This window comes from Sarcophilus harrisii, chromosome 5 (assembly GCF_902635505.1).
Source record: "Sarcophilus harrisii chromosome 5, mSarHar1.11, whole genome shotgun sequence".
Taxonomy (NCBI): domain Eukaryota; kingdom Metazoa; phylum Chordata; class Mammalia; order Dasyuromorphia; family Dasyuridae; genus Sarcophilus; species Sarcophilus harrisii.
In genome coordinates, this window is record NC_045430.1 from 89,837,901 (window position 1) to 89,848,304 (window position 10,404).

Below are 10,404 nucleotides of genomic sequence, written 5' to 3' on the forward strand. Positions count from 1 at the left end.
TTTCCCCCATTTTACAGACTAGATAACTTAAGTCTTAAATAGGTAATGTGACTTGCCCAAAGTTATATATCTAACAAATCTCAGAACCAGGTTTCCCAACTCCAAGTACATATCTCCTAGGCCATGTCAATCATTTCTGCTTAGCTTTGCTGGTGGAAATCCTGAGAATTTTTTTTAACCTATTCCAGCTTCCCAGAATCCTCTTTGTTCTTTGTACTTTGGGTTTTCTTTTTGTTTGTTTGTTTTTGGTATAGATACATGAATATGGATTTATCTCATGTCCTGAAAATTTTCAAGATAAAGTAGAAATAACTCAGGAAAGACTAGAAAGCTATCTGGTGATAAATTCTTTTAGCAGTTCTTCAATATCCTCATCCTGGAACTGGGAAGTATCAGAGGATAATAAAATTTTTAGGGCTAAAAGGGACCTCACAAAATCACTTGGTACAAAGCCTCTATTTTGAAGAGAAAGAACTAGAGGGAACAAGCAACTTACTTGAAGACACACTGAGAGTCGCCCTTAAATTCAGCCTTCTTGAGTCACTCCATTCCATGTTGTCATACCACACTGGGCTACTTTCTAATATGCCACCCTTACAATAACTCTTAATTAACTATATTTAAAGATTATATAACTTTATGACTCATAGGATTGTCATTTTTATGATTGATCTGTTGCTGAATTCTTGCTTAGAAATATAGTTTTCAATTATTGTCCAATTCAATGGCGTATTCCAGGAACACTGCATACATATATATGCAAGCTATAAACATTATATAGTGTTTCTTGAGGGCAAGCACTTTAATTTGCATCTTTGAAATCTCTAGTAACTTTGTGATCTCTAGTAATCTTTAATTTTTATCTTTGTATCTCTAGTAAATTAGAATATCTATGATGATACTATGTTGTTATTTTTGAGTCCTTTTAAGTCTTGATTCTTCTTTTGGGTGTTTCCTTGGTGGAGATGCTGGAGTGGTTTGCTATTTCTCTAGATCATTTTATAAATGAGGAAACAGAGGCAAACAAGCCTGAGGCAAGTCACACAGCTAGTAAGTGCTTGAGGCTAACTTTTTAATAAAGCTTTTTATTTTCAAAACACATGCATAGTTAGTCTTCAACATCTACCCTTGCAAAACCTGATTCATCCCTTCTCCCCACTCCCTCCCCTAGACAGCAAGGGATCCAATATATGTTAAGCATGCATAATTCTTCTATACATATTTCCACAATTGTCACATGCACAAGAAAAACAAGATCAAAAAGGAAAAAAAAATTAAGAAAACAAAATGCAAGCAAACAACAACAGCAACAACAAAAAGGAAAATATTACATTGGATCACAATTTTGTGATCCACACAATCCTTTCTCTGGGCTGAATCACCTTGCTGCTGAAAAGAACCATGTACAACTGAATTGATCATCGTATAATCTTGTTGTTGCCGTTTCTTGTTTCTACTCACTTTACTTAGCATCAGTTTATGTAAGTTGGAGGCAAATTTGAACTCAGGAAGATTTTATCCACTGCAATACTTAGTTATCTCATAGTGATACTGTATTATAGTATTATAGTATCTATAATTCTAAAGTAATACTAGTAAGTATCTTTAGCTTATTAGAGATACAAAGATAAAAATGAAAAGGAACAGTGCTTGGCACTGTGTGATGGAGGTGTACTACATATGAAGAGCACCTCTAATAGTATTTCCTGATGTAGAGTGACTGGAATGTCTGTTTTCAGAAGTCATGATGATGTGAAATGGGAATATTCAGGAGAGACTGGAGCACAAATGAACATTCTGTAATTGGTTCTTTTTTAAAATTTTAAAATTTTACATTTTTTATTATAACTTTTTATTGACAAAACATATGCATGGGTAATTTTTTCAACATTGACCTTGCAAAAACTTCTGTTCCAACTTTTCCCCTCCTTCCCTCTACTCTCTCCCCTAGGCAGATAGTCCCATACATTTTAAATATGTTAAAGTATATGTTAAATGCAATATATGTATACATGTTTATACAGTTATCTTGCTGCACAAGAAAAACTGGATTTAGAAAGAAGGTAAAAATAACCTGGGAAGAAATACAAAAATGCAAGCAAACAATAACAGAAAGAGTGTAAATGCTATGTTGTGATCTATATCCATTTCCCAGTGTTCTATTACTGGGTGTAGCTGGTTCTGTTCGTTACTGATCAATTGGAACTGATTTGGATCCTTTCATTGTTGAGGATATCCACTTCCATCAGAATTGATCCTCATACAGTAACGTTGTTGAAGTGTATAATGATCTCCTAGTTCTGCTCATTTCACTTAGCATGTAAGTCTCTCCAAGTCTCTCTGTATTTTTTCCTGTTGGTCATTTCTTACAGAACAATAATATTCCATAACATTCATATACCACAATTTACAACTCAGCCATTCTCTAATTAATGGGCATCCATTCAATTTCCATTTTCTAGCCAGTATGAAAAGGGCTACCACAAACATTTTTGCACATGTGGATCTTTTTCCCTTCTTTAATAATTCTTTGGGATATAAGTCCAGTAGAAACACTGCTGGATCAAAGGGTATGCACAGTTGATAACTTTTTGAGTATAGTTCCAAATTTCTCTCCAGAATGGTTGCATCCATTCACAACTCCACCAACAATGCATCAGTGCCCCAGTTTTCCCCACATCCCCTCCAACATTTGTCATTATCTTTTTCTGTCATCTTAGCCAATCTGCTTGGTATGCAGTAGTATCTTAGAGTTGCCTTAATTTGCATTCCTCTGATCAATAATGATTTAGAACACCTTTTCATCTGAGTAGAAATAGTTTCAATTTCATCATTCAAAACTTGTTCATATCCTTTGACCATTTATCAATCGGATAATGGCTTGATTTCTTAAAGAGTCAATTTTCTATATATTTTGGAAATGAAGCCTTTATCAGAACTTTTAACCGTAAAATGTTTTCCTATTTATTGCTTCCCTTCTAATCTTGTCTGCATTGGTTTTTGTTTATACGAGAGCCTTTTAACTTGATATAATCAAAATTTTCTATTTTGTGATCAGTAATGATCTCTAGTTCTTCTTTGATCATAAATTCCTTCCTCCTTCACAGGTCTGAGAAGTAAACTATCCTATGTTCTTTTAATTTATTTATAATCTCATTCTTTATGCTTAAATCATGAACCCATTTTGATCTTATCTTGTTGTATGGTGTTAAGTGTGGATCAATGCCTAGTTTCTGCCATACTAATTTCTAATTTTTCCAGTAGTTTTTGTCAAATAGTGAATTCTTATCCCAAAAGTTGAGGTCTTTGGGTTTGTCAAACACTAGATTGCTATAGTTATTGACTATTTTGTCCTGTGAACCTAATCTATTCCACTGATCAACTAGTCTATTTCTTAGCCAATACCAAAAGGTTTTGATGGCCACTGCTTTATAATATAATTTTAGATCACATAGAGCTAGGCCACCTTCATTTAATTTTTTTTCATTAGTTCCCTTGGAATTCTTAACCTTTTTTCTTCCAGATGAATTTTGTTGTTATTTTTTCTAGGTCATTAAAATAGTTTTTTGGGAGTTTATTTATAAATGCTTCACACAACTAGTAGGTGTCTGAGGCAGGCCTGGAACTTAGGTTTTCTTGACTCTAAACTCAGTGCTCTAGTCACCTAGATTTTCCGGACTATCACTGGCACTGTGGCTGCACTTTCCTCCCTTCCTGATCTCAACCCTAAACTCCTTGAGGATGCTATAATAGATGACTCTACTTCCTCTCCTGTTACTTTCTTGTCAATGCTCTACAGACTGGTTTTTGATTCAACCGAACCTGCTCTCTACAAAATTACTAATGAACTCTTAATTGCAAAGTCAAACAACTTTTTCTTAATCCTTATTGTTCTCATTTTCTCTTTCAGTAAGGCTACAGGAGGTCAGAAGAAGTGATACAAGGACACTCTTAAGATCTCTCTGAAGAACTTTGAAATTGATTGCATATCATAGGAGACACTGGCAAAGGACTTTCCAGTATGGCATGCCTGCATCAAAGAAAGCACTGTTCTCTATGAGCAAAGGAGAATTTTAATAGCTCAAAAGAAACATGAAATATGCAAATTTAGAAATATGTTCATGTTGACCATCTGTATCTAATCAGCAGTCGAGTCTTCCAAGTTCACATTGGTCTGATCAGCCACAGTCAGACACACCATATCTTGACCAACATAGTGATGCCATTTTAGTCCTTTTCAAGATTGAAAGACAAGAACCAAATCAAGCCTTTGACACAATTCAACATCTTATTCTTTTTGATGTTCTTTCCTGTCTAGTTTTTCTTGTATGAAAATACCCTTTTTTGGTTTTCCTTCTCCCTGTCTATCTGACTGAATCTTCATCCAGGTTATGATCACTTTTTGTAGGTATCCCACATGGCTCTGTTCTGGTCCCTCCTTTCTTCTCCATTTTATTTTACTTGATAATTTTATCAGCTCCTAAGGATTTTATTATGATCTCTATGTTGATGATTCTAAAAATCTACATATCCCGCACTAACCTCTCTGCTGACCTTCAATATCATACCACCCATTTCTTATTAGACACTCCACGCTGCATATTCTTAAGACAGAATCTTAAACTTAAAGTGAATTGAAAAGTGAGTTCAGTCTTTCCCTCCAAAACCTTCCCCACCCCAACTTCCCTATGTGTTTTCACTCTCTTTTCAGTTCTCTAAGCTTAGTACCCAGTTATCGTCCTTGACTCCCTAGTCTCATTCTTCATGTTCAATCTATTTTCAAGGCATGTTGATTTTATTTTTGTAATATCTCTCAGATAGATTTCCTTCTGTCTTCTGGTATTGCCACCACCTTAGGGTAGACTCTTATTTCCTCATATCCTGGGTTATTTCAATAGCCAGCTAATTACTCCCCCAACCATAAGCCTTTCCTTAATTTAGTCCATTCTTCACTCAGCAGTCAGAGATATTACTAAAATGCAGGTCTGGCCATGTCACATCCCCGCTAAATAAATTCTCTCTCTATCATCTTCAGGATCAAATATAAAGTTTTTGATTTGATGTTGAAAACCCTGTCTCTCTTTAACCTTCTATTTTTCTTAGACCTCACACCCCACCAAGTATTCTATGCTCTGGTAACTTTATATTCTTTTTGTTCCTGGAACAAGACATGCCATCTCTTGACTTCAGATGTTTTTAATGGCTTTACATATAGAATCTCCTCTTCCTTATTTCTGCATTTTGGCTACTTTGGAATTCTTCAAGACCTAACTAAAAGTCTACCTTCTACAAGAAGCCTTTTGCAATCCCTTTTAATTCTAGTGCTTTTGTTCTATGTATTATTTCTAATTTATGTTGAAGAAGTTTGTTCATGTGTTGTCTCTTAGATTGGGAGCTTCTCAACTATGTAGGGATCCTCAAGGACAGTCTTTTACTTTTCTTTATATCTACATAGCATAGTGCTTGACATGTTGTTCTAGGTCTCTTTTTTCAAACATGTGACTTATGACTTTGTGACTCTTTTTTTAGGGATTTTTCTTGGCAAAGATACTGGAGCAGTTTGCTATTTCCTTCTCCAGCTCATTTTACAGATGGGGACACTGAGGCAGACAGTGTTAAATGATTTTTCCCAGGATCACACAACTAGAGTTTGAAGTTGGATTTGAGCTCTATTATTCCTGACTTCAAATTCAACATTCTATCATGTCACCTAGCTGCTTGACACATAGTAAGTGCTAAATAAATGTTTATTGATTGACTGAACTAGTTCAACTTTTCATTCTCTTCCACTCATAAATTCCCTGTTTCTTTGTCCTCTTGTTGCCCACATCTTTCCAACCTCACCCTGAATCATATCTATCATCCACTTGCTCTGCTGTTGATTTCAGCTAGAGAAAGTTTCCAAACTGTGTTGCATGGTTAAACTACAAGTTTATGTTGTCTAATCTTACCTGGACCCTCATTGCAGCAAGTCCATCACTCTTCTACCTATTTGATTTTCTCTCCTTATACAATTCTTATTTTAACACTTCCTTCTCTTATTAAAACATCTGACCATATTTCTTTCTCCTTAAGCTGAGGCTGTTATATCATACTTAACTGAAATTAAAGATAGCTAATGAAAATTCCTCTTCTTTTCTGCTCCTCTCCTAACAACTCTTACTCCTCATTTCTAAATCTTTTAACACACCCTTCTCTCCTTTACTTTCTTCACCAAAGCCAATCCTTGTGTGTCCTTGATTCTAATTCTTCCATTCTCTCAATCAGTCTGCCCCCACTAACATCCCATCTTACTCTTTAATTCTTAATCTGTCCTCATCTACTGGTTCATTCTCTATTGTCTACAGAAATACCTAAATCTTCTATATCAAAATAATCTTCATTAGATCCACCAAGACTATTATCTATTATTCTAAAGAAACTATCTACTGTTCTCACATTTCTTCTGCTCTTGAAATCTGGCTTCTGATCTTAATATTCAATTGAAAATACTCTCTCCAGAATTACCTAATTGCCAAATCTAATGACGTTTTTTCAGTTTTCATTTTCCTTGACCCCATTTAAATTTTAATGTTAAAGTTTTATTACTTTCAAAGCTCATAGAATAACAGAGTAGGCTAACAACTATCATCTGATAGAGGATTCAAGTAGATTTATTTTAATTAAAAGATACTAATGATGAGTATTGAATATATATTTTTCTTTTATAAAAGCTTCTAAAAGATAAGAAAAATATTGGTTTAAACAGTGTGGAGATTCTTTGTACATGCTTGTTAACACTACATTTTTAAATTTAGTTTAAATTTTTTTTTTTAGTTTTAAACTTATAAATGAAATGAGAAGAGGAAAAAGAGAAATTTCCATGTACATATTAGAACATGAGAGGATTCAATTTGAATCAACAAAATTCCATTTCATGAAAACATATGAAATAGTTTTTCTACACAATGTTTTCAAAACAACCAAGTTTTTCTTTTTTTTCTTTCTAGGTTGTCTTTTGTTCTCTTCTCTGTATTTTTAAATTCTATTTTCATTTCTTCCTCTACCTTCCATTCCAGAGAAGGCTATAATTAAATAAGAATACACACACACCTACCTATCTATAAACATTCACACATATATACATATACACATATATACATATTATGTGTATAATATACCATATTGTATACCATAATAGACCATATTATGAATATTTCTATTTGTCAGTTCTTTTTCTGGAGATGGCTAACACCTTCCTTCATAGATTCAAGTCTTTCCATATTTTTCTAAATCTACCAGTTCATCATTTCTTATATAACAGCAATATTCCATCATAATCATCTTCCATCTGAGAGATCATCTATGAAAGTTTTCCTTCCAATTTTCTGCTTTCCTTCTAATCAACTTTGAGAAAGCTACAATTAAATGTGAATATGTGTATATATATATATATAAAACATATGTATATATATATATATACACAGATATGTGTGTATACACACATATACACATATACATATATGTAAGAACATACTATCTTTACCTTTCCCCCCTTGGTTTCTTTGAAATTCTTGACCTTTTGTTCTTTCAAATGAATTTTAAATTATTTTTTTCTAATTCAATAAAATTATATTTTAGTAATTTAATTGATATGGCATTGATTAAATAGTTAGGAAAAACTGTTATTTTCATTTTATCATCCATGAACAATAAACAACAAATATTTTTCAATTTTAAAAATATGACTTTATTTATATAAAGAGTGCTTTATATTTGAGTTCATGTAATCTCTGTGCCTGTTTCAAAAGGTTTACTCACAGGTATTTTATATGCTCAATTTTAGATGTAATGGTTCTTATCACCTTTCTTCAAAGATACTATATCCATTCAGTGTTTGGAGACATTATTCTTTCCTAATTCTCCTTAGAAAGTGTTCCTTCTCACTGATTCATCATCTATATCATCCCCACTAATTGTGAATATGTCCCAAGGCTATGTCCTGGGTCCTTTTCTCTTTTCTTTCTATATTTTTTATCTTGATGAGCATATCAGCTCCTAAGATTTCCTAGATACAATATATGTGTGCAGAGCCAAATAGTTCTCTTGTAGCAAAAGAAAAATTGGATTCAGAAGGTAAAAGAAAGAAGAAAACAAAAATCTAGCATAAATTCTTAAATAATACTCTTGGATAGTTATGTTTCTTCTGTCCTGTACTTGAGCATTTTTTAAAACTCCCTTACAGAATTTGCACATTTATGTAGTATTTGTGCTGATTAAAGTTCATTTCCTAGGTGTGAATAAGCTCCTGATTAGGTTTTGTTCTTAATTCTACCTCTAAAGATTTTTAGGCAACCAATAGATTGATTCTGTCATTCACTATTCCTCCCAGCCTTGTGCTGTCTCCTCATATTATGTATGATCGTACTTCATTTGTAGCAGACTTCTTTTTTAATTATATAGTTTTTTAAATTTTAAGTAACATTTTATTTTTTCCAAATACATGTAAAATAGCTTTCAACATTCATTTTTGTAAGATGTTGTTTTCCAAATTTTTCTCTCTTCCTCCCTTACCCTCCCATACTTTCTAAGACAGCAAGTAATTTGATATAGCTTACATATGTGCAATTCTTGTAAACATATTTCTATATTTGTCACGTTGTGCAAGAAAAATGAGACCAAAATGAAAACAATGAGAAAGAAAGAAAGAAACAAAAAAGGTAAAAATATTATTCTTTGATCCACATTCAGTCTTCATACTTCTTCCTCTGAATGCAGACAGCATTTTCTATCCCAACTCTATTAGAATTGCCTTGATTCATCACATTGTGGAGAAGAGCCAAGCCCATCACAGTTGATCATCACATAATCTTGTCACTGTATACAATGTTTTCCTGACCTGCTCAATTTGCTCAGTATCAGTTCATGTAAGTCTTTCCAAGCTTTACTGAGATCAGCCTGTAGCAGACTTTTTTCTCTTCCTTTCTCTCCTTGAGATTGTCTAAACTTAAGGAAATGATGGGGAAAGTATTAATAATGCAAATTAAACTTGAAAGTGCATCATAATTCCCAATTCCTATATTTATGCCCACCTGCATTTTCGATTTCCTTCACAAGCTAATTGTACAATATTTCAGAGTCTGATTCTTTTTATACAGCAAAATAACGGTTTGGTCATGCATACTTATTGTGTATCTAATTTATATTTTAATATATTTAACATCTACTGGTCATCCTGCCATCTGGGGGAGGGGGTAGGTGGTAAGAGGTGAAAAATTGGAACAAGAAGTTTGGCAATTGTTAATGCTGTAAAGTTACCCATGCATATAACCTGTAAATAAAAGGCTATTAAATAAATTTTTTAAAAAGTGCATCATAGATACATTCCTCAGGGTTCTCCCGACTCCATTCTCCTCCTAAGATCTGCCTGTTAATTATTTATCAGCATGCTCTTGCTTCTGGGCCTTTTCATTTCCTGCACTGGGTTTTAAGAGAGCTGGGTCCAAGTCCTAATTTCAGTGCTCACTAGCCTTGTAGAAATAGCTTAACATCACCATAACTTTAAAAGGGAAGAGGTCAGATCATATTATTTCCTAGGTGTCTTCTATCTCTGACCTTCTGTGATTATATGATTTAACCATAGAGTCAGTTTCTTCTTTATTCCCATTTTTTCCTCTGCTGTACTGATTGGCCTTCTTTCCATTTGTTAATCCAATCCCACTACACAGAGAAGGCCCAGTCCTGGGCCACATCTGGGGACAGAGTAGAAATTGATATTGTTGATAAACAAAGCTTCAAGTACTGAGGGGAATGGGGTGGGAAGATGTGATTCCAAGAATAGAGTGAGGGTCTCTCTGGATGGGGCTCAGCGGAGAAGAGTGTCTCAGCAGGGAGTCCTCAAACTTTTTAAATAGGGGGCCAGTTCACTGTCCCTCAGACTGTTGGAGGGCCAGACTATCGTAAAAACAAAACCTTTGTTTTGTGGGCCTTTAAATAAAGAAACTTCATAGCCCTGGGTGAGGGTTATGGATAAACATCTTCAACTGCTGCATCTGGCCCGTGGGCCGTGGTGTTTGAGGACCTCTAGATTGGAAGCCACTTAGCAAAGAGTTTGTAAGGGGGAAAAGGGAAAGGAATATCATTTTAAGTGAGGAGATTGTTTTGCTCAGTCTGGAGTTTGCAGGACAGAAATTAGTAAGTCAATATTATTCAGGTTAGCTTGTTCAGTGAAGAGTGCCTTGAGAAATGATGTGTGTGTGTGTGTGTGTGTGTGTGTGTGTGTATGTGCGTGTGTGTGTAGAGACAAACAATGAGGTGGACAGTTAATGACAAACCTTGAAGGCTAGGATACAAAAGTTTGACTTTAAAGACATATTCTCTGGTTGATGTTTTATAATAAAGTCCTTAAAACATTAGCAATCAATC